The 25,373-nt window shown below is 45.5% G+C and overlaps 1 pseudogene; it reads left to right on the forward strand.

Annotated features, from left to right (window-relative positions):
• The first annotated feature begins 10,321 nt into the window (after positions 1-10,321).
• LOC142261078 (U2 spliceosomal RNA) lies at positions 10,322-10,527 on the forward strand (annotated as a pseudogene).
• The last annotated feature ends 14,846 nt before the right edge of the window (positions 10,528-25,373 follow it).

The following is a 25,373-nucleotide window of genomic DNA, read 5'->3' on the forward strand; positions in this document are numbered from 1 at the left end:
CATGTCAAGCTAAAGACCGCCTGATGCCGTTGCGCTCTGCTGCCAGCATAGTAATGAGGCGTGCGTGATTCCTTCTGCGCAGTGAGAACGCTGGTGGCCTGACCAGGCAGGCTTGGGGCGGAGGTGGAGGACCCAGATGAGGTGGAGGATGCAGAAGCTGTGGCGGAACTTGGACAGACAGAGGATTGACACACAAGTCGTGGGGACGGCAAGACTTGTGCAGCAGACCCTTCACCATCTATCACCATAGTTACCCAGTGCCCAGTCAGCGACATGTAACGTCCCTGTCCATGCTTACTGGTCCAAGTATCGGTGGTGAAATGCACCCGTTCACACACAGAGTTTCTCAAGGAAGCGGTGATGTTGTGTGCGACATGCTGGTGTAGCACGGGCACACCTTTCTTAGAGAAGTAGTGGCGACTAGGCATCTGGTACTGGGGCACAGCGACAGACATAAGGTCTCTAAAATCCTGTGTGTCCACTAGGCGGAAAGGCAGCATTTCGGTAGCCAACAGCTTACAGAGGGATAGAGTCAACCTCTTAGCTTTGTCATGGGTCGGAGGAAGTGGCCTTTTATTTGACCACATCTGAGGGACAGAGATCTGGCTGCTGTGTGTAGACGGTGTTGAGTAGGGTGTCCCTGGAAAAATGCAGGTTTGTGAGGAAAGTGCAGGCGGAGACATGATGTTGCCTTCATCCAACGTTGGTGCTATCGATGTCTGAGAGAGCTGTACACACTCACTTGTTTCCCCTTCCAAACCAACTGACGACCTTACAAGCAAACTGCCTGTTGCGGTTACAGTGGTGGAAGTTTGGCGTGGAAAAACAGGTGTGACAGCTGTCCCCACAGTCCTAGAAGATGAAGAGCGCGCGGATGCACTGGAAGGGGCGGGCGGTGGATGGTTCGCTCTTGCAGCATTGCAGCACAGTGAGCTTCCCACCGGGACCTATGATATTTATTCATGTGACGATTCATGGAAGAAGTTGTCAAACTGCTGAGGTTTTGACCTCTACTAAGAGAATCATGACAAATTTTACATATCACATGATTTGGGCGATCTTTTTCTATGTCAAAAAAGGACCAGGCTAGGCAAGGCTTAGAGGCCATGCGACCTGTTGATCCACCCCGAATAATGCTCATAGGCAGAGTGGTGGCTGAGGATGCAGTTGTAGACGTGCTACCAGTGCTCCGACTCTGTCCAGGAAGGCGCAAGGTAACTTCGTCGTCGGTTGCATCCTCCTCCACCGCCTCTGTTGACCTCCTCGAGTGCCTGACTGGGGGTTGACAGTAGGTGGGATCTAGAACTTCATCATCAATTGTTGTGTTTGCACTCCCCTCCCCCTCAGACCGAGCCTCTTCTTGCCCTGACCGAATATTTAAGTTGTCATCCCAATCGGGTATCTGCGTCTCATCTTCATCAGTATGTTCCTCATTGTCTATAACCACAGGTGTTACAGTTTGTGACAAAGGGTCAACATTATGCTCAGAATCTTGGTCCTCACAGCCTGAATCAGAGTCACAAAGGTTCTGGGCATCACTGCAGACCATTTCCTGTTCTGTACTCACTGTAGCTTGGGAGCAGACCTCTGATTCCCAGGCTATAGTGTGACTGAACAGCTCTGCAGACTCAGCCATCTCAGTTCCACCATACTGTGCAGGGCTGATGGAGACTTCAGAGCTGGGAGAAATCAAGTGTGATTGGGATGACAACTCAGAGGACTGGTGTTTTTTGGATGCGGTACTTGAAGTGGCTGAGAGGGCACTTGTTGGACCACTTGAGATCCATTCAAGCATTTTCCTTTTTTGCCCATCATCTACCTTTCTTCCTGTTGTTCGTGTCCGTAAAAAAGGGAGCACATCGGATTGTCCACGGTAAGTAGTAGACATCTTACTTTTGCTGGTAGATGGTCTATCTTCAGCAGATGATAATGGAGCTTTGCCACTTTCCCCACAGACAAAACCTTTTTTGCCTTTTCCACCACGCCTCTTCCCCTTTCCACCAGCATCTGTCATTTTGCCACTCATGTTGATTGCGACAAGATTGTGGACTGAAAATGTGGTAGTAAAAATTGAGAGGTGGTGAAGATTGCAGTGGTGGTCTAGCTTTATTAACAGCAGAATAATAAAGAATAAATATCCCTCACAATGCAACTTAGTTATAATGAGTTGGAGTGTGCAACGCAGGCAGATGCGCTCTGCAAATGTCTTGGCACTAGTGGGACTATAGCAAAGTCCAATAGCCACGTATAGGATGCCACTAGGTACACTGAGTGTTTGCTAGTATAATGGCTAAGTTAAAATTAGTTGGAGTGTGCAACGCAGGCAGATGCGCTCTGCAAATGTCTTGGCACTAGTGGGACTATAGCAAAGTCCAATAGCCACGTATAGGATGCCACTAGGTACACTGAGTGTTTGCTAGTATAATGGCTTACTTATAATTAGTTGGAGTGTGCAACGCAGGCAGATGCGCTCTGCAAATGTCTTGGCACTAGTGGGACTATAGCAAAGTCCAATAGCCACGTATAGGATGCCACTAGGTACACTGAGTGTTTGCTAGTATAATGGCTAAGTTAAAATTAGTTGGAGTGTGCAACGCAGGCAGATGCGCTCTGCAAATGTCTTGGCACTAGTGGGACTATAGCAAAGTCCAATAGCCACGTATAGGATGCCACTAGGTACACTGAGTGTTTGCTAGTATAATGGCTTACTTATAATTAGTTGGAGTGTGCAACGCAGGCAGATGCGCTCTGCAAATGTCTTGGCACTAGTGGGACTATAGCAAAGTCCAATAGCCACGTATAGGATGCCACTAGGTACACTGAGTGTTTGCTAGTATAATGGCTTACTTATAATTAGTTGGAGTGTGCAACGCAGGCAGATGCGCTCTGCAAATGTCTTGGCACTAGTGGGACTATAGCAAAGTCCAATAGCCACAGATAGGATGCCACTAGGTACACTGAGTGTTTGCTAGTATAATGGCTTACTTATAATTAGTTGGAGTGTGCAACGCAGGCAGATGCGCTCTGCAAATGTCTTGGCACTAGTGGGACTATAGCAAGGTCCAATAGCCACGTATAGGATGCCACTAGGTACACTGAGTGTTTGCTAGTATAATGGCTTACTTATAATTAGTTGGAGTGTGCAACGCAGGCAGATGCGCTCTGCAAATGTCTTGGCACTAGTGGGACTATAGCAAAGTCCAATAGCCACGTATAGGATGACACTAGGTACACTGAGTGTTTGCTAGTATAATGGCTTACTTATAATTAGTTGGAGTGTGCAACGCAGGCAGATGCGCTCTGCAAATGTCTTGGCACTAGTGGGACTATAGCAAGGTCCAATAGCCACGTATAGGATGCCACTAGGTACACTGAGTGTTTGCTAGTATAATGGCTAAGTTAAAATTAGTTGGAGTGTGCAACGCAGGCAGATGCGCTCTGCAAATGTCTTGGCACTAGTGGGACTATAGCAAAGTCCAATAGCCACGTATAGGATGCCACTAGGTACACTGAGTGTTTGCTAGTAAAATTGCTTAGTTTAAAAAAGTTGGAGTGTGCAATGCAGGCAGACGTGCTCTGCAAATGTCTTTGCACTAGTGGGACTATAGCAAAGTCCAATAGCCACAGATAGGATGCCACTAGGTACACTGAGTTTTTGCTAGTATAATGGCTTACTTATAATTAGTTGGAGTGTGCAACGCAGGCAGATGCGCTCTGCAAATGTCTTGGCACTAGTGGGACTATAGCAAGGTCCAATAGCCATGTATAGGATGCCACTAGGTACACTGAGTGTTTGCTAGTATAATGGCTTACTTATAATTAGTTGGAGTGTGCAACGCAGGCAGATGCGCTCTGCAAATGTCTTGGCACTAGTGGGACTATAGCAAGGTCCAATAGCCACGTATAGGATGCCACTAGGTACACTGAGTGTTTGCTAGTATAATGGCTTACTTATAATTAGTTGGAGTGTGCAACGCAGGCAGATGCGCTCTGCAAATGTCTTGGCACTAGTGGGACTATAGCAAGGTCCAATAGCCACGTATAGGATGCCACTAGGTACACTGAGTGTTTGCTAGTATAATGGCTTACTTATAATTAGTTGGAGTGTGCAACGCAGGCAGATGCGCTCTGCAAATGTCTTGGCACTAGTGGGACTATAGCAAAGTCCAATAGCCACAGATAGGATGCCACTAGGTACACTGAGTGTTTGCTAGTATAATGGCTTACTTATAATTAGTTGGAGTGTGCAACGCAGGCAGATGCGCTCTGCAAATGTCTTGGCACTAGTGGGACTATAGCAAGGTCCAATAGCCACGTATAGGATGCCACTAGGTACACTGAGTGTTTGCTAGTATAATGGCTTACTTATAATTAGTTGGAGTGTGCAACGCAGGCAGATGCGCTCTGCAAATGTCTTGGCACTAGTGGGACTATAGCAAGGTCCAATAGCCACGTATAGGATGCCACTAGGTACACTGAGTGTTTGCTAGTATATATTGCAAAATTATAGATGGAAAGGGAGAAGGGGAGGGGGGGGGAGAGAGGAGGCTGTAATTGACTACAAGGGTATGAGTTATGAGTGATCATAGGGATAGTGTTACATAAGTGGAAATACCTATGGAGGACCGGATGTGTAAGCGCATACCTTATACAAACCTATAGAGTGCTGATGGGTGAGAGTGTGATGTTAGATATAAGACATCCTATAGTGAATAGTGAGCCGTAATCAAGTGCAACAGGGATATTTCACGTGACTATGGGAACCTGGAAGGTAAAGAAAGGGGAGAAAAAACTGTTAGACAAGGTAATCAGACATAATGTAACCAGTTGATCAGACATGATCACCTGGTTTGAGACCCCCTGCCTTACACTATATAGATATCATGTTCATTCCCCATCTATCTTGCTCAGGAGAGCATCTCCCTCCCCCGGCACCAAGAGCAGCTCATACTGAATTGTTACATTGACTAGTAACACTGCACACAGAAATGCACCTTAATATTCCACTGTTAACCCTTTCCTCCCAGCAGTAACACACAACTCCTCACCTTGATATCATGGTGATTTATGGTCAGAATGACTTCAATGCGATCAGTGATTTCTATTCTAGCTCTGCTCACATAGATTTTATATCCACACTAAACTATAGGCCGTTCTTCATATTTTGGGGAATTTTAGTCAGATATACTAGTTTGTGCCTGTATAGTATTGGTGTAGATGGGAGTGTAGGGCATGGGTTACATGGCACTGTGGTGGAATACTGATGGGAGGTATTGGTGCTGTGTTTGATGCTTCTACTGGGTATTTTCCTACAAATACTGGAACAGCTCACTGCTTAGAATGATCCTTCCCAGCTCTATAATATATTATATATACCCCACAATGCAGGCTCACACACACATTTGTCTCAAGTGTGTTGTAGGGACACAGATACAGTCTTGGTCATGTGACTAAAGGCTACTTTACACACTGCGATATCGGTCCCGATATCGCTAGTGTGGGTACCCGCCCCCATCTGTTGCGCGACACGGGCAAATCGCTGCCCATGCCGCACAACACCGACCAGACCCGTCACACATACTTACCTGCCCGGCGACGTCGCTGTGTCCGGCGAACCGCCTCCTTTCTAAGGGGGCGGTCCGTGCGGCGTCACAGCGACGTCACTGAGCGACCGCCCAATAGCAGCGGAGGGGCGGAGATGAGTGGCCGGAACATCCCGCCCACCTCCTTCCTTCCTCATAGCGGCTGGGAGGCCGGTAAGGAGAGGTTCCTCGTTTCTGCGGTGTCACACGGAGCGATGTGTGCTACCGCAGGAGCGACGAACTACATCGTTACTGCTGCAGTAACGATAATCGAGAATGGAGACCCATGTCACCGATGAGCGATTTTGCACGTTTTTGCAACGATGCAAAATCGCTCATCGGTATCACACGCAGCAACATCGCTAATGCGGCCGGATGTGCGTCACAAATTCCGTGACCCCAACGACTCCGCATTAGCGATGTCGCAGCGTGTAAAGCCCCCTTTAGTGGGAGTGGTGTACAGGGTCTTAGCAGTAAAGAGTATTCCATATTTCTGCCAGATACCCACAGAGATATTGAAATCTGAAAAAAGAGACTTCTGCTCATTGAAGGTAAGAACTGCTCACATAGCGTTCAACTCCACAGCAAACGAGTGCTCTAGCACTGGCATCTCAGCAGGGATATTCCCCTACTACACATGTGTGTCTAGGTCACTGTGACAGTTTACAGGACATAACTCAGGGCACCTAGACAGAAGGCAGAGGGACTACTTTCTATTTCTGGTGTAGAGCTTAGTACAATATATATATATTTATACTATTACATGGGACACATGTACCTTGTATTACCATTATTCGCTGTATATGAACCCCTTTTCTCCGGGCATTATTTGTCTATAGCATTTTTCACGAACCTGAGGCAACTGAGAACCCTTCAGTGAAGGAATTCCACTAACCCTCACAATACCTACCAGGGGCCTCCCTGCAGTAACTCAGGTAGTTGTACCCATTCTCTTTCCGCATTCTATGTGTTCTTCTTCTTTCTTCTTTTTTTTCTTTTTTCTTCTTTTTATTTCTATCATGTAGTTCAGGGGTTTATAGATATATGTCCTGCATCTCATATTTCCTTTAGTGGTGCTTCTTACCCATTCTCATATCATTTACCCTAGTATTTCATGATCCTGAGGCGACTGAGAACCCTTTAATAAAGGAATCCTTTTTCACCTGAATTGTCAAGTGATACTTACCAGTGACTATCACGTAATGTTACAGGTAGTTCCATTTTCTTCCTCTTCTTTCTCTCCTTTCTTCTTTGTCACACGGTCCATTGTGTTATAGCCCAAGTGTCATGATAACACTTGTACCATCTTTTCATTTAGATTCCACCTACAATTATTTACCGATTCCAGTTCTGGAATAGGCTTTCATCATCTACTCACTAGAATTCTCAAGTTCATAAGGTACTGAGACATATACATGTTCACACCATTATAAAGAACAAAGTATAAACATTGAGGTTTTTCTCACACCCATGTTCCTGTGTTCTTTGATATGATATGTGTTCATTTCCTTCACTATATAGGATTGCAAGTTTTCCATTTGTACCTTAATGGCAATGACGCTATACAATTGAACACATATCATCCTGTTATCCATATAGGTGTGTATTTACCTGCTTGACTATTTTTGGTTGTTTGATCCAGAATGTTTCTCCAGATAGGTCATGTGGAAATTTTCTTTCCTCAGTACAAATGTTTTCACTATGGCTTTGGAAAATTTTTTTGTATGTGCATCATGGTCATTTGACCCATTGTACTCTCAAGTAGCAATATATTGTACTGTTATGTTGTACTATGTACTAATTACGTGTTTATATGGTTTTGTAACCCTTTATGATCTTAGATAACTTTATCCTTGATAAAGACCTAAAAACAAGCTCGAAACGTTGGATGAATTATCCTTTTGCACAAATAAAGAATTTTCAGCATTCTAAGAGTTCTTTTCTTACGTTATTGATCACTATAGTGTGCCAGAGCTATTTCTATTGAATTGACTCTTATTTTTTCTGAGCACCTGCTATATACACAGTGAGCCAGACATATTCAATTTTCATTCAGAAGGCAGAGGGAAGCCTTAGCAGCTGAGCCTATATCTTGGCTTGTGAGCATTAGAACAGGCCGGCGATTACAGGGTAACATGAAAAATGTCCAGCTTGCATTATGACTAGAACATGACAATATCCTTTTAAGTACTAACCTATGATGCGTTCCTAAGCAGTTGATGTTATATGTTCTACATTTCATTTTCTGCATACTTTACAAGTAGTAGAATTTGCTTTGATATAGGCAACTGGATTTTCACAATGAAAAGGCAAAGGATAACGCCCGAAAAAGACGCCATACATTATGTCAGTGCCATCACTGACAAACCTGGATTGACCATGAAATACATCAATCCCCTTAAAGGTGAGTTAAAACAAGTTTTAACTAAATTGCCTTAATATTGTCATGCATTAGAATGACTGTCTTAGGTAATGATAAATATTTTCTACTGGAAGAGGAGTGTTTGCTGAAACTGAAATCGAAAAAGGGAGTTTTGTTGCAGAATATCGAGGTGAGCTCACGTATGCACTTACGATGGTAGACAACTACTCGAGATTTATGGTTGTGGTACAAGTCAAAGATCTAATGGCCCATACTGCAGCGAAGGTCTTCCAAGCACACTTATGCAGACCTCATGGCTACTCAGAGAGAGTCCTCACAGATCAAGGCACTGCCTTTGAAGCGGAAATCTTCAAGGACTTCTGCAGCTTTTACCGATGCAGGAAGATGCGTACTACACCCTACCATGCTCAAACCAATGGTTATCAACCTGCTCAGGACTTTACCCCATATTCCAGATGTGGCCTTACAAGTGATTTATAGAGGGGTAACAATACGTTGGGATCATCGGATCTAATCTCCCTTTTTATACACCCTAAAATCTTGTTTGCGTTAGAATAAACAATAACATCATAAAGGTATAGCAGTACCGTTTCAAAGTTTCGGTGTCCCAAGCAGCATTCCATCAGCCTCTGGAAGGTTCCTGGCAAATTGCACAGCTCGAAGGGCATGCTTTTGAACTCGCAGAGACCCATCGGGGTGGCAAAGGCGGTCTTCTCCCGGTCTGCCTCAGCAACGGACACTTGCCAATAGTGACTAGTGAGATCAAGGGTAGAAAAATAATTTGCAGTTGTCAATGCAGCTAGCTATTCCTCAATACAGGGGAGTGGTGCTGTCCTTCTTCTTTAACAGGACCAACGGAGCTGCCCAGAGGCTACAACTGTCACGGATAACCCCAGCCTCCTTCATGTTGCTCAACATGTCCTTGGTACACTGGTAATGTGCAGGTAGATTTGGCTTATATCTCTCTTTGATGGGTGGGTGTGCACTTGTGGGGATGTAGTGTTTGACCCCTTTTATTTTTCAAAAGTCTAGCGGATGTTTGCTGAAGACTTGCTCGTATTCTTGCACTAGCCTATAGACCCCCTTCTTGTGATGTGAAGGTGTGGAGTCAGTGCCTACGTGTAATTCCTTACACCACTCCTCTGGCTGACTTGGTGAGCTGTCACTGAATGGGTGGGCTGAAGCAATGGTGGATACTGCTGTTTGGATAGCATGTGTATCTACTGAGAACAGCTTATCAATGGTGGCAAATCGGAGCAGCTTAATCTTTTGCTCTCCGCAGTTCAACACTCTCATGGGCACTCTTCCCTTCCATATTAATGAATAAAACTATGATGTAAATAGCATATAGATACCCCATAAATGCAGATAAAAGTAGGTTATGGGAAAAGGGGGAAGAGAGAAACAGGAAAATAGTGGAATAAAGTATACCTTCCAGGTGGGAGAGGAAATGGCAGCACAGCCAGTGGAGGTGAAGCAAGGGGAGCCTGCAACTAAAGAGTTGAGAGCGTTATCACATGGTGACTGAGCCTGATTGTAACGGGAGCATAGAGGTGCCGATCCTGTCTTACCTGCGTTGGTGTAGAAGTGGGTGTCCTGTGGTGGAGTCAGCTATGTGCAGTGGTGGCCGTGGGTTCTTTTATGTGCGACCGTAGTAATAGCTGTGCCCACTTCCTGTATGGGAGTGGAATGCAGTGAGGCTAATGGAACGCACACCTGCGCATTTGTGTTTAACGTCGCGCATGTGCAGAACGGAGAAAAGGCTGCGCTCACTTCCTAATGAAAGGGAGTGAGACGCAGCTGGGAAGGGAAGGGAAAAGATTAGGGTTTGGGGATGATGAAAGGGCTTTCTACGGGCAAGGATGGCAAAGGGTGGCAGTGACGGAAAGTCAGGCAGATGGTCCTGTCCTGTCCTGTCCGTCCGTCTTTTTGTATCATGAATTGGAAAGACTGCAAGGGGGAGGGGAGGTGCTTGTGCCCAAAAGGAGGAGTTATTCAGATTCATTGCAGTGGGCGGCGGCTGCAAAAAGCACCATTCTCCTTGTTTTTGCTCTGCAAAACAGCCTTTTCAAGGGTTTGGCTTGGGTGACAAAATGTCTTCTGTAGGCGTGGGTTTGTCTCCCTCTCCCTAAGATGTGTCCGGTATAGGCCAGGGTGCCACTCAAGGCCGTAACCAATTCGGGTTATAGCTTCTCGGCCTTTTGGCTAAGATCAAGTGTAGTTTCGGAGGACGCTACCTTGGTCGGTACTGGAAGGTGCCTGGGATTGCACGTCTGCCGGCCTTGAGGGAGTGTGTGTGCCTTCTGGTGACACATAGCCCTCTTGTGCCTGGACGGTTCCCAGGCAACGGGAGGCGATCACCTTTGTTATTTTGAAGTCCTACTGATAAACAGAAAAAAAAAAAATTAAATCTGTTCTTATCAGTTTAATATCTGATACGTCCCCTCTCTAGGGACCATATATTAAATGGATTTTTAGAACAAGGAGATGGAAAAAATCTTGCTCTGTCCACTCCACGCATTGACCTGGTATTGCAGTACCTCCAGGACCGGTGCACCCCTTCTTAACCGAGTTTCCAAAAGCAGAACTCAATTCACCTGATTCAAATGAGCCCCATTAGTGAATTGAAAGAAAGCAAAAACTTTATATGCACCTCAATTTGGCCAATTCACTTTTCACACTTTCACCCTTTTTTTTTATCTTTCACACCTTTTACTTGCTTTATTGATGCAAAAGCTGTGCCAAATAGCAAACTCATCTCCACTCAACTTGACCAACTCTGCTATGTCCCGTGCAGTATCTTATTCTCAGTCTTATCTAGATCATTTGCAATTGAATAGAATAGATCCCTTTTGGACACATTGGATTCAGCTGCTGCAGTGACTGCAGGTGTTAGAAGATGCAGACTTGGCATCAGGTGCTGTCTATCAGATTCCACTCCAATTAAAGCTTCCATTGTTTTTCGGTGTTTTCTTTGAGCAATGATGATGTCTTTAGTGATCTGTTGGCTCCCTCTCCTGGAGGAAGAGTTTGCTTGCTCTTGGACTTTCAAAAAGAGAGGTCATGATAGACATTTAGCTTCTGAGCCCAATTGGGGACAGTCATGGGTGATGAATGTTTTGCAACCTGCTGCGAAGCCTGATACCGCAATATAAGGAACGTCAAATACTAAGAATGGGCGGCCTATGAAAGAATTAGTACTTTCATTAAGCATACTTAAACGGCTAATTGGGAATAGACAAACTGTAAAAAGCCCTCTGAGAAAGCCCCTCTCTATCCTTTGTCAGTAAGCTTTTCTGTAGTCTGCCTGTTGATGTATTTTCCATTTGAACAGTGCACAACATGAAGTGACGGAACACTGGCTTGTCACAATGTCCCCCGCTGACATCACAATAGCGCTGCTGCCTAGAAAGCCAGCTGCGCAGCAGAAGTTGCTCTTTGGGTGGGATGGTGGGCTAATGTATCTATTCCTGCTTGGTGAGAGTTTGACATGATCTAGAGCAACGAGTTCCAGCGGCTAGCGGTTGATTATTGGCTGTAATGGGGCTTTCTGGCTGGTGCTAGCCTTTCTTCTTAGCACACAGGAACCACAATCCCTACACCATGCTTCGATGGATTCTCTCATCCCAGCCCAGTAAAACTACATATTTCACACAGTTATAGGCAGCCCATGGGCATTCACCTGGATTAAAACCCATAACAGCTCATAGACCAAACAATCAATCTACCACTGGACCAAAGACAGGAAGCTAAATCCACTGCCTGCGGTAACTAACTTAATCCTATAGGCTACTCACACAACAAACCCAAGAGAAAGGAAAAAAACATGGCTTCGATTATCCATCCAATGAAAACGCATAACCATTGTGAGCCATTGGACAATGCAATTGCACACATGGTGACATGGTGCACGGCCCAATGAATCAAGTCTGTACTTCATATTCACGGTTTAAGCCCTTGGGTTTTAATGTGTCCAGAGTACATATCCAGAAAGATTCCCTTTTTTTGTGCTAAGCACAAGTCAACAATACATTGTAAGCAGATTCTATTACCAGTCCCACACCATTTTGTGACGCATAATCACACAGTGGCCCAATTAAGATTCCAAGTCATCGAACATGTCCCAGCCATACGCAGAGGAGGCAATAGAATTAGGAAGCTCAAAGAAAGGGAATCTTTCTGGATATATACTCTGGGCACGTTGGAACCCAAGGGCTTAAACCATGAATATGAAGAACCGACTTGATTCATTGGGCCGTGCACATTTTTTCTAACGCCCGGTTCTTTTTCGTGTTCACACTATATATGGTTCCACTATGTATGGAGTTCCATTCTTCCTTGTTTTTTATTTGTCATGTTTGTCATGTCTAATCAACTGGTTACATTATGTCTGATTACCTTGTCTAACAGTTTTTTCTCCCCTTTCTTTACCTTCCATGTTCCCATAGTCACGTGAAATATCCCTGTTGCACTTGATTACGGCTCACTATTCACTATAGGATGTCTTATATCTAACATCACACTCTCACCCATCAGCACTCTATAGGTTTGTATAAGGTATGCGCTTACACATCCGGTCCTCCATAGGTATTTCCACTTATGTAACACTATCCCTATGATCACTCATAACTCATACCCTTGTAGTCAATTACAGCCTCCTCTCTCCCCCCCTCCCCTTCTCCCTTTCCATCTATAATTTTGCCATATATACTAGCAAACACTCAGTGTACCTAGTGGCATCCTATACGTGGCTATTGGACCTTGCTATAGTCCCACTAGTGCCAAGACATTTGCAGAGCGCATCTGCCTGCGTTGCACACTCCAACTAATTATAAGTAAGCCATTATACTAGCAAACACTCAGTGTACCTAGTGGCATCCTATACGTGGCTATTGGACCTTGCTATAGTCCCACTAGTGCCAAGACATTTGCAGAGCGCATCTGCCTGCGTTGCACACTCCAACTAATTATAAGTAAGCCATTATACTAGCAAACACTCAGTGTACCTAGTGGCATCCTATCTGTGGCTATTGGACTTTGCTATAGTCCCACTAGTGCCAAGACATTTGCAGAGCGCATCTGCCTGCGTTGCACACTCCAACTAATTATAAGTAAGCCATTATACTAGCAAACACTCAGTGTACCTAGTGGCATCCTATACGTGGCTATTGGACCTTGCTATAGTCCCACTAGTGCCAAGACATTTGCAGAGCGCATCTGCCTGCGTTGCACACTCCAACTAATTATAAGTAAGCCATTATACTAGCAAACACTCAGTGTACCTAGTGGCATCCTATACGTGGCTATTGGACCTTGCTATAGTCCCACTAGTGCCAAGACATTTGCAGAGCGCATCTGCCTGCGTTGCACACTCCAACTAATTATAAGTAAGCCATTATACTAGCAAACACTCAGTGTACCTAGTGGCATCCTATACATGGCTATTGGACCTTGCTATAGTCCCACTAGTGCCAAGACATTTGCAGAGCGCATCTGCCTGCGTTGCACACTCCAACTAATTATAAGTAAGCCATTATACTAGCAAAAACTCAGTGTACCTAGTGGCATCCTATCTGTGGCTATTGGACTTTGCTATAGTCCCACTAGTGCAAAGACATTTGCAGAGCACGTCTGCCTGCATTGCACACTCCAACTTTTTTAAACTAAGCAATTTTACTAGCAAACACTCAGTGTACCTAGTGGCATCCTATACGTGGCTATTGGACTTTGCTATAGTCCCACTAGTGCCAAGACATTTGCAGAGCGCATCTGCCTGCGTTGCACACTCCAACTAATTTTAACTTAGCCATTATACTAGCAAACACTCAGTGTACCTAGTGGCATCCTATACGTGGCTATTGGACCTTGCTATAGTCCCACTAGTGCCAAGACATTTGCAGAGCGCATCTGCCTGCGTTGCACACTCCAACTAATTATAAGTAAGCCATTATACTAGCAAACACTCAGTGTACCTAGTGTCATCCTATACGTGGCTATTGGACTTTGCTATAGTCCCACTAGTGCCAAGACATTTGCAGAGCGCATCTGCCTGCGTTGCACACTCCAACTAATTATAAGTAAGCCATTATACTAGCAAACACTCAGTGTACCTAGTGGCATCCTATACGTGGCTATTGGACCTTGCTATAGTCCCACTAGTGCCAAGACATTTGCAGAGCGCATCTGCCTGCGTTGCACACTCCAACTAATTATAAGTAAGCCATTATACTAGCAAACACTCAGTGTACCTAGTGGCATCCTATCTGTGGCTATTGGACTTTGCTATAGTCCCACTAGTGCCAAGACATTTGCAGAGCGCATCTGCCTGCGTTGCACACTCCAACTAATTATAAGTAAGCCATTATACTAGCAAACACTCAGTGTACCTAGTGGCATCCTATACGTGGCTATTGGACTTTGCTATAGTCCCACTAGTGCCAAGACATTTGCAGAGCGCATCTGCCTGCGTTGCACACTCCAACTAATTATAAGTAAGCCATTATACTAGCAAACACTCAGTGTACCTAGTGGCATCCTATACGTGGCTATTGGACTTTGCTATAGTCCCACTAGTGCCAAGACATTTGCAGAGCGCATCTGCCTGCGTTGCACACTCCAACTAATTTTAACTTAGCCATTATACTAGCAAACACTCAGTGTACCTAGTGGCATCCTATACGTGGCTATTGGACTTTGCTATAGTCCCACTAGTGCCAAGACATTTGCAGAGCGCATCTGCCTGCGTTGCACACTCCAACTAATTATAAGTAAGCCATTATACTAGCAAACACTCAGTGTACCTAGTGGCATCCTATACGTGGCTATTGGACTTTGCTATAGTCCCACTAGTGCCAAGACATTTGCAGAGCGCATCTGCCTGCGTTGCACACTCCAACTAATTTTAACTTAGCCATTATACTAGCAAACACTCAGTGTACCTAGTGGCATCCTATACGTGGCTATTGGACTTTGCTATAGTCCCACTAGTGCCAAGACATTTGCAGAGCGCATCTGCCTGCGTTGCACACTCCAACTCATTATAACTAAGTTGCATTGTGAGGGATATTTATTCTTTATTATTCTGCTGTTAATAAAGCTAGACCACCACTGCAATCTTCACCACCTCTCAATTTTTACTACCACATTTTCAGTCCACAATCTTGTCGCAATCAACATGAGTGGCAAAATGACAGATGCTGGTGGAAAGGGGAAGAGGCGTGGTGGAAAAGGCAAAAAAGGTTTTGTCTGTGGGGAAAGTGGCAAAGCTCCATTATCATCTGCTGAAGATAGACCATCTACCAGCAAAAGTAAGATGTCTACTACTTACCGTGGACAATCCGATGTGCTCCCTTTTTTACGGACACGAACAACAGGAAGAAAGGTAGATGATGGGCAAAAAAGGAAAATGCTTGAATGGATCTCAAGTGGTCCAACAAGTGCCCTCTCAGCCACTTCAAGTACCGCATCCAAAAAACACCAGTCCTCTGAGTTGTCATCCCAATCACACTTGATTTCTCCCAGCTCTGAAGTCTCCATCAGCCCTGCACAGTATGGTGGAACTGAGATGGCTGAGTCTGCAGAGCTGTTCAGTCACACTATAGCCTGGGAATTAGAGGTCTGCTCCCAAGCTACAGTGAGTACAGAACAGGAAATGGTCTGCAGTGATGCCCAGAACCTTTGTGACTCTGATTCAGGCTGTGAGGACCAAGATTCTGAGCATAATGTTGACCCTTTGTCACAAACTGTAACACCTGTGGTTATAGACAATGAGGAACATACTGATGAAGATGAGACGCAGATACCCGATTGGGATGACAACTTAAATATTCGGTCAGGGCAAGAAGAGGCTCGGTCTGAGGGGGAGGGGAGTGCAAACACAACAATTGATGATGAAGTTCTAGATCCCACCTACTGTCAACCCCCAGTCAGGCACTCGAGGAGGTCAACAGAGGCGGTGGAGGAGGATGCAACCGACGACGAAGTTACCTTGCGCCTTCCTGGACAGAGTCGGAGCACTGGTAGCACGTCTACAACTGCATCCTCAGCCACCACTCTGCCTATGAGCATTATTCGGGGTGGATCAACAGGTCGCATGGCCTCTAAGCCTTGCCTAGCCTGGTCCTTTTTTGACATAGAAAAAGATCGCCCAAATCATGTGATATGTAAAATTTGTCATGATTCTCTTAGTAGAGGTCAAAACCTCAGCAGTTTGACAACTTCTTCCATGAATCGTCACATGAATAAATATCATAGGTCCCGGTGGGAAGCTCACTGTGCTGCAATGCTGCAAGAGCGAACCATCCACCGCCCGCCCCTTCCAGTGCATCCGCGCGCTCTTCATCTTCTAGGACTGTGGGGACAGCTGTCACACCTGTTTTTCCACGCCAAACTTCCACCACTGTAACCGCAACAGGCAGTTTGCTTGTAAGGTCGTCAGTTGGTTTGGAAGGGGAAACAAGTGAGTGTGTACAGCTCTCTCAGACATCGATAGCACCAACGTTGGATGAAGGCAACATCATGTCTCCGCCTGCACTTTCCTCACAAACCTGCATTTTTCCAGGGACACCCTACTCAACACCGTCTACACACAGCAGCCAGATCTCTGTCCCTCAGATGTGGTCAAATAAAAGGCCACTTCCTCCGACCCATGACAAAGCTAAGAGGTTGACTCTATCCCTCTGTAAGCTGTTGGCTACCGAAATGCTGCCTTTCCGCCTAGTGGACACACAGGATTTTAGAGACCTTATGTCTGTCGCTGTGCCCCAGTACCAGATGCCTAGTCGCCACTACTTCTCTAAGAAAGGTGTGCCCGTGCTACACCAGCATGTCGCACACAACATCACCGCTTCCTTGAGAAACTCTGTGTGTGAACGGGTGCATTTCACCACCGATACTTGGACCAGTAAGCATGGACAGGGACGTTACATGTCGCTGACTGGGCACTGGGTAACTATGGTGATAGATGGTGAAGGGTCTGCTGCACAAGTCTTGCCGTCCCCACGACTTGTGTGTCAATCCTCTGTCTGTCCAAGTTCCGCCACAGCTTCTGCATCCTCCACCTCATCTGGGTCCTCCACCTCCGCCCCAAGCCTGCCTGGTCAGGCCACCAGCGTTCTCACTGCGCAGAAGGAATCACGCACGCCTCATTACTATGCTGGCAGCAGAGCGCAACGGCATCAGGCGGTCTTTAGCTTGACATGTCTTGGGAATAAGAGTCACACAGCTGAGGAGTTGTGGTCAGCTCTGCGGTCCGAGTTTAATAAATGGTTGTCTCCACTCAACCTGCAGCCTGGTAAGGCCGTGTGCGACAATGCTGCAAACCTGGGTGCGGCACTTCGCCTGGGCATTGTGACACACGTACCTTGTATGGCTCACGTGTTGAACCTTGTCGTCCAGCAATTTTTAACACACTATCCCGGCCTAGATGGCCTTCTGAACAGGGCACGAAAACTGTCAGCTCACTTCCGCCGTTCAAGCGCCGCAGCAGAGCGACTTGCATCGCTCCAGAAGTCTTTCGGCCTGCCGGTTCATCGCCTGAAATGCGATGTGGCGACACGCTGGAATTCAACTCTCCACATGTTACAGCGACTGTGGCAGCACCGCAGAGCCCTGGTGCAATACGTCATGACGTATAGCCTGGGCCAACGAGATGCAGAGGTGGGGCAGATCACCCTGATGGAGTGGTCTCAGATCAAGGACCTATGCACCCTTCTGCACAGTTTCGACATGGCGACGAATATGTTTAGCTCTGACAATGCCATTATCAGCATGACGATTCCAGTCATTTACATGCTGGAGCACACGCTAAACACTATTCGGAGTCAGGGGGTGGGACAACATGAAGGGGAGGAACTACAGGAGGATTCATATGCGCAAGGGACAACAACATCACCAAGGTCCAGACGTTCATCATCACCAACGCAGCAGGCATGGGACCATGGGGAACAGGGATCGACAAGGGCGCATAGTAGCAGGCGAAATGTTGAGCAAGGTGCAGGAGAACATGAAGAAATGGAGGACGAACTGTCCATGGACATGGAAGACTCAGCGGATGAGGGAGACCTTGGTCAAATTTCAGTTGAAAGAGGTTGGGGGGAGATGTCAGAGGAAGAAAGAACGGGTAGCACCTCTATGCCACAAACACAGCGTGGACTTGGTCCGCATGGCTGCGCAAGACACATGAGTGCCTTTTTGTTGCACTACCTCCAACATGACAGTCGTATTGTCAAAATTAGAAGTGATGATGACTACTGGATTGCCACACTATTAGATCCCCGGTACAAGTCCAAATTTTGTGACATAATTCCAGCCATAGAAAGGGACGCACGTATGCAGGAGTATCAGCAGAAGCTGTTACTCGATCTTAGCTCGGCTTTTCCACCAAACAACCGTGCAGGTGCAGGGAGGGAATCTCCCAGTTGTAACTTGACAAACATGGGACGGTCTCGTCATCTTCAACAGTCTACCCGTACCAGTAGGACCGTATCTGGTGCCGGTAACAGCAATTTTATGGAATCTTTTCATAATTTTTTTAGACCCTCTTTTGCAAGGCCACCAGAGACAACAAGTCTGACACATACTCAACGGCTGGAGAGGATGATACAGGAGTATCTCCAAATGAACATCGATGCCATGACTGTGCAACTGGAGCCTTGCTCCTTTTGGGCTTCAAACCTAGAAAAATGGCCAGAGCTCTCCAGTTACGCCTTGGAGATTTTGTCGTGTCCAGCTGCCAGCGTTGTCTCTGAACGTGTATTCAGTGCTGCTGCACTTTCCCCACAGACAAAACCTTTTTTGCCTTTTCCACCACGCCTCTTCCCCTTTCCACCAGCATCTGTCATTTTGCCACTCATGTTGATTGCGACAAGATTGTGGACTGAAAATGTGGTAGTAAAAATTGAGAGGTGGTGAAGATTGCAGTGGTGGTCTAGCTTTATTAACAGCAGAATAATAAAGAATAAATATCCCTGACAATGCAACTTAGTTATAATGAGTTGGAGTGTGCAACGCAGGCAGATGCGCTCTGCAAATGTCTTGGCACTAGTGGGACTATAGCAAAGTCCAATAGCCACGTATAGGATGCCACTAGGTACACTGAGTGTTTGCTAGTATAATGGCTAAGTTAAAATTAGTTGGAGTGTGCAACGCAGGCAGATGCGCTCTGCAAATGTCTTGGCACTAGTGGGACTATAGCAAAGTCCAATAGCCACGTATAGGATGCCACTAGGTACACTGAGTGTTTGCTAGTATAATGGCTTACTTATAATTAGTTGGAGTGTGCAACGCAGGCAGATGCGCTCTGCAAATGTCTTGGCACTAGTGGGACTATAGCAAAGTCCAATAGCCACGTATAGGATGCCACTAGGTACACTGAGTGTTTGCTAGTATAATGGCTTACTTATAATTAGTTGGAGTGTGCAACGCAGGCAGATGCGCTCTGCAAATGTCTTGGCACTAGTGGGACTATAGCAAAGTCCAATAGCCACAGATAGGATGCCACTAGGTACACTGAGTGTTTGCTAGTATAATCGTTTACTTATAATTAGTTGGAGTGTGCAACGCAGGCAGATGCGCTCTGCAAATGTCTTGGCACTAGTGGGACTATAGCAAGGTCCAATAGCCACGTATAGGATGCCACTAGGTACACTGAGTGTTTGCTAGTATAATGGCTTACTTATAATTAGTTGGAGTGTGCAACGCAGGCAGATGCGCTTTGCAAATGTCTTGGCACTAGTGGGACTATAGCAAAGTCCAATAGCCACGTATAGGATGCCACTAGGTACACTGAGTGTTTGCTAGTATAATGGCTTACTTATAATTAGTTGGAGTGTGCAACGCAGGCAGATGCGCTCTGCAAATGTCTTGGCACTAGTGGGACTATAGCAAGGTCCAATAGCCACGTATAGGATGCCACTAGGTACACTGAGTGTTTGCTAGTATAATGGCTTACTTATAATTAGTTGGAGTGTGCAACGCAGGCAGATGCGCTCTGCAAATGTCTTGGCACTAGTGGGACTATAGCAAAGTCCAATAGCCACGTATAGGATGCCACTAGGTACACTGAGTGTTTGCTAGTATAATGGCTAAGTTAAAATTAGTTGGAGTGTGCAACGCAGGCAGATGCGCTCTGCAAATGTCTTGGCACTAGTGGGACTATAGCAAAGTCCAATAGCCACATATAGGATGCCACTAGGTACACTGAGTGTTTGCTAGTAAAATTGCTTAGTTTAAAAAAGTTGGAGTGTGCAATGCAGGCAGACGTGCTCTGCAAATGTCTTTGCACTAGTGGGACTATAGCAAAGTCCAATAGCCACAGATAGGATGCCACTAGGTACACTGAGTTTTTGCTAGTATAATGGCTTACTTATAATTAGTTGGAGTGTGCAACGCAGGCAGATGCGCTCTGCAAATGTCTTGGCACTAGTGGGACTATAGCAAGGTCCAATAGCCACGTATAGGATGCCACTAGGTACACTGAGTGTTTGCTAGTATAATGGCTTACTTATAATTAGTTGGAGTGTGCAACGCAGGCAGATGCGCTCTGCAAATGTCTTGGCACTAGTGGGACTATAGCAAGGTCCAATAGCCACGTATAGGATGCCACTAGGTACACTGAGTGTTTGCTAGTATAATGGCTTACTTATAATTAGTTGGAGTGTGCAACGCAGGCAGATGCGCTCTGCAAATGTCTTGGCACTAGTGGGACTATAGCAAAGTCAAATAGCCACAGATAGGATGCCACTAGGTTCCCTGAGTGTTTGCTAGTATAATGGCTTACTTATAATTAGTTGGAGTGTGCAACGCAGGCAGATGCGCTCTGCAAATGTCTTGGCACTAGTGGGACTATAGCAAGGTCCAATAGCCACGTATAGAATGCCACTAGGTACACTGAGTGTTTGCTAGTATAATGGCTTACTTATAATTAGTTGGAGTGTGCAACGCAGGCAGATGCGCTCTGCAAATGTCTTGGCACTAGTGGGACTATAGCAAGGTCCAATAGCCACGTATAGGATGCCACTAGGTACACTGAGTGTTTGCTAGTATAATGGCTTACTTATAATTAGTTGGAGTGTGCAACGCAGGCAGATGCGCTCTGCGCTCTGCAAATGTCTTGGCACTAGTGGGACTATAGCAAAGTCCAATAGCCACAGATAGGATGCCACTAGGTACACTGAGTGTTTGCTAGTATAATGGCTTACTTATAATTAGTTGGAGTGTGCAACGCAGGCAGATGCGCTCTGCAAATGTCTTGGCACTAGTGGGACTATAGCAAAGTCCAATAGCCACGTATAGGATGCCACTAGGTACACTGAGTGTTTGCTAGTATAATGGCTAAGTTAAAATTAGTTGGAGTGTGCAACGCAGGCAGATGCGCTCTGCAAATGTCTTGGCACTAGTGGGACTATAGCAAAGTCCAATAGCCACGTATAGGATGCCACTAGGTACACTGAGTGTTTGCTAGTAAAATTGCTTAGTTTAAAAAAGTTGGAGTGTGCAATGCAGGCAGACGTGCTCTGCAAATGTCTTTGCACTAGTGGGACTATAGCAAAGTCCAATAGCCACAGATAGGATGCCACTAGGTACACTGAGTGTTTGCTAGTATAATGGCTTAGTTATAATGAGTTGGAGTGTGCAGAGGACAGGAGGGTACAGTGGCAGGATTGTGGTGCTCTGGGTAGAGGAATGGAAGCCTGCCTTTCTGTTCCCTCCTAATGGTGAAATGCAGGGAGGAAATCCCTGACCTTGGCTACACAGATGCTGTTGCTGTTTGCAGGACCTGTCACCTATGGCTCTCTGACCCTGCCGGTTTGAGCCCTTAAAAGGACTGCTATAAAGTGCTCTCCCTATGCTGTCTAACGCTGTGTATGCAGCGCATACAGCTGTATCGGCTATAGGACTCAGGAGGACGGAGCTGCGACAGTGATGTCTGACACCAAAGACGCAGAAGGCAGATAATGGCGTCCGTGAAGAAAATGTCCGGTTTTATAATGCAGGGACATGTGACATGCAGATCCTATCACACATGCCGTTGCTTCTCTGGCTCAAAGTCAACTTAGCTGTGTGTGTGTCTGTGATTGGCTGACATGCTGGCCCGCCCCACAAGACGCGCGCACTTAGGGAAGGAAGACAAGAACAAAAAAAAAAAAATGGCGATCGCCATTATAGAAACAGCAGTGATCTGAAGGCGCTGTTCACGCACACTATACACTGAAATGTGATAATAGTTTGATTCACAGAGTGACTTACACTATTACAGCAGAAACCAAGCTATGATTTAGCTGTTTTTTGGCTGCTAGAACCGTTCTCGAACGTTTCTAGAACTATCGAGCTTTTGCAAAAAGCTCGAGTTCTAGTTCGATCTAGAACATGCCCCAAAATCACTCGAGCCTAGAACTGGAGAACCACGAACCACGAACCGCGCTCAACTCTATCCAGGAGCTTTGGTTCCCTGAGTTTCCAATAGCAAATGTCTAGAAAAAACTCTGTCCATTGGCACAACTCAGCAAGAAAACGAGAAGACCGAGAAGATATATTTCATTTATCTTAATGCCACCTTATTAACAGCACTAAACCCTTCTATTATGTCCCTTAGCCTTTTGAGCTTATCCTCTGGTAAGCGGAAGACCATGCCTCTGGTATCGATCTCAGTGCCTAAAAACTGTATTATAGTAGCCAATCAGAATACAAAAGGATGCATAGGAAGCGTGACTTTATTTCAATATTTTAAAACAATCCAATAAAATGAAGAAAAGTCACTCATACAAGATCCACAGAAGTTGTATAATACATACATAAATCAAAACACTATAAGGCCTGTTTCACACGTCAGTGATTCTGGTACGTTTGTGCTTTTTTTTAAACATAACAGAATCACTGAGATACGCAGATCCATTATAATGAATGGGTCTGCTCACACATCAGTGATTTTTCACTGCACGTGTCTCCGTGCGGCGTACCCGCGTGTCCGTGATTGCTGCACGGAGACATGTCCATTTTTTTCTGGCATCACTGATAGGATGTCCATAAGGTGGCAGCAGAGCATAACAGAAAAAGGTGCCTATTGTGCACTGAAAAGACCCAATGTGATGCACCAGACATATAGAGCCCTAATGGATTCACAAATATAAGATATATCATGAATGACTACTGCATAATGAACGCTAGCATGAAAAAAGAAAGGAATCCATAAAAATAAATAATAAATGGTGCACATATGTTAGAGCCCCACCGAAGGACAAAAAAAGTCTGATGGAAATAGAGAGCATATAGGAACAATAAGAATGTGCAACAGAGAGGAAGGTGAGAATGCAGGATCAATCACTGCCTGTCAGATATTAATAATCAGGGAAATAACTCTGGAGCAGACGCACAAATTAGGGTCTTACCTGGTAAGGTAACAAATAATTAATAGTAGTTGCACTCACCTATTAAGGTTGTGCCAGTCACAACCCCTAAATGCACGTTACAAATGGCGACAGCCGCAGCCCCTAGTAGAAGAGCAATAACGTATAGGAGGAAAATCGGGTGCGTGCCGCGCTGTCACCAAAGGAAACTGATGTTAATTATTTCATCTCTTTATTCTTTTTTCCGGTCAATGTGTTTCAGAGATCACTGTCTCCTTCATCAGGGCAAAAAAAGAACAGTATGCAATCAAAGGAGGAAGAACCTCTATATATACACATATGGAGCTACGTCAGAGGACTGACTGCTGTATTTCAAATACTGCCGGGATGGTCAACTGTTACAATACCGGCCATAAAAGTTCTCAAGTGATATATTGAGAAACATTTATAAAATCACTGGGGTATAGTGTTTCAAATTTCATCAGCTTTTTGAGACAAAAATCAGAAAAAGAAGAAGAAGAAGGACAAAATGAAAAAAAGAAAAAAAAGAAGAAAAAAAACCCAAAAAGGGAGCATTGAGCTCCAGACCCTGCATTGAGTCTTAGAAGTGTAGTGACAAGTGCATCTGTCCACAACCCTGTAAGGGTGAACGGGATGACGGACAAGAAAAATTATGTTCGTGGCAAAAAATGGTGGTGTTGCTATATAAAATTGCATTAAGAATAAAGAAAGGAAAAATTTCTTTATAAAAGTAGTGAAGAAAAAAGTGGAAAAAAGGGGAGTGTAAGCCATTTTACTAATAAATAGTGATGAGCGAGCATGCTTGTTACTACTCGGTACTCGCACGAGTATCACTGTACTCGGTCTACTCGACGGGGACCGAGTAATCTCGCGATACTCGTGCTGTACTCGTGGTCTTCATCCCTGCATGTTGGCGCTCTTTTGAGAGCCAGCCCTCATGCAGGGATTGGCTGGCAGACCACTGCAATGCCACAGCCCTGTTAGTTGTGGAATTGCAGTGATTGGCCGGCCTGCACAGCGTGACCGAGCCTTTATACCGGCGGGCGCGCTGTGCTCTGCTCACAGCTATCCAGACAGTCAGTGCAGGGAGAGGGTCGCTACTTCAGGGAAAGGTTTGCGGCCCTTTATAGCTATTTCCGTAGCAGGGCTGCAAACAGTGTGACCAAAAGTCCTTCTCAGGACTATTCTAGTTGTATACAGGCAGGCAGGGTATAGCCAGGTCGGAGTACAGTAGCAGAGTCCTTCTCAGGACTATTGTTGCTGTATACAGGCAGGGTATAGCCAGGTTGGAATACAGGCTAGTGACCAAAAGAGTCCTTGTCAGGACTATTGTAGCAGTATACAGGCAGGCAGGCAGGCAGGCAGGGTATATAGCCATTCCTAGTGGTGACCGTATACCAGCCTTCATCATATCTGGGGCTGGTGTACACAGTCTAAAACAGTCCTGATAGTGTCAGACTTCTCAGCAATTGTCGCTCCTAAAACCTGTTAGGTTCTTAGTGCGTCCGTGCTTGCATTTAAAAACCGCACGTGTGTGCCTGTCGGTGGCAGCGTACAGGTGCACTTGTGTGCGTTTTTACCAAACTATTATATAACGCACAAGTGTAGTGTATAATACACGTCAGTCAGCAGTGGCTGATAGTGTCAGAGTTCTCGTCATTAATTTTTGCTCCTAAAACCTGTGTTAGGTTCTTAGTGCGTCCGTGCTTGCATTTAAAAACCGCACGTGTGTGCCTGTCGGTGGCAGCGTACAGGTGCACTTGTGTGCGTTTTTACCAAACTATTATATAACGCACAAGTGTAGTGTATAATACACGTCAGTCAGCAGTGGCTGATAGTGTCAGAGTTCTCGTCATTAATTTTTGCTCCTAAAACCTGTTAGGTTCTTAGTGCGTCCGTGCTTGCATTTAAAAACCGCACGTGTGTGCCTGTCGGTGGCAGCGTACAGGTGCACTTGTGTGCGTTTTTACCAAACTATTATATAACGCACAAGTGTAGTGTATAATACACGTCAGTCAGCAGTGGCTGATAGTGTCAGAGTTC

Source organism: Anomaloglossus baeobatrachus, unplaced genomic scaffold (assembly GCF_048569485.1).
Source record: "Anomaloglossus baeobatrachus isolate aAnoBae1 unplaced genomic scaffold, aAnoBae1.hap1 Scaffold_212, whole genome shotgun sequence".
Classification (NCBI taxonomy): domain Eukaryota; kingdom Metazoa; phylum Chordata; class Amphibia; order Anura; family Aromobatidae; genus Anomaloglossus; species Anomaloglossus baeobatrachus.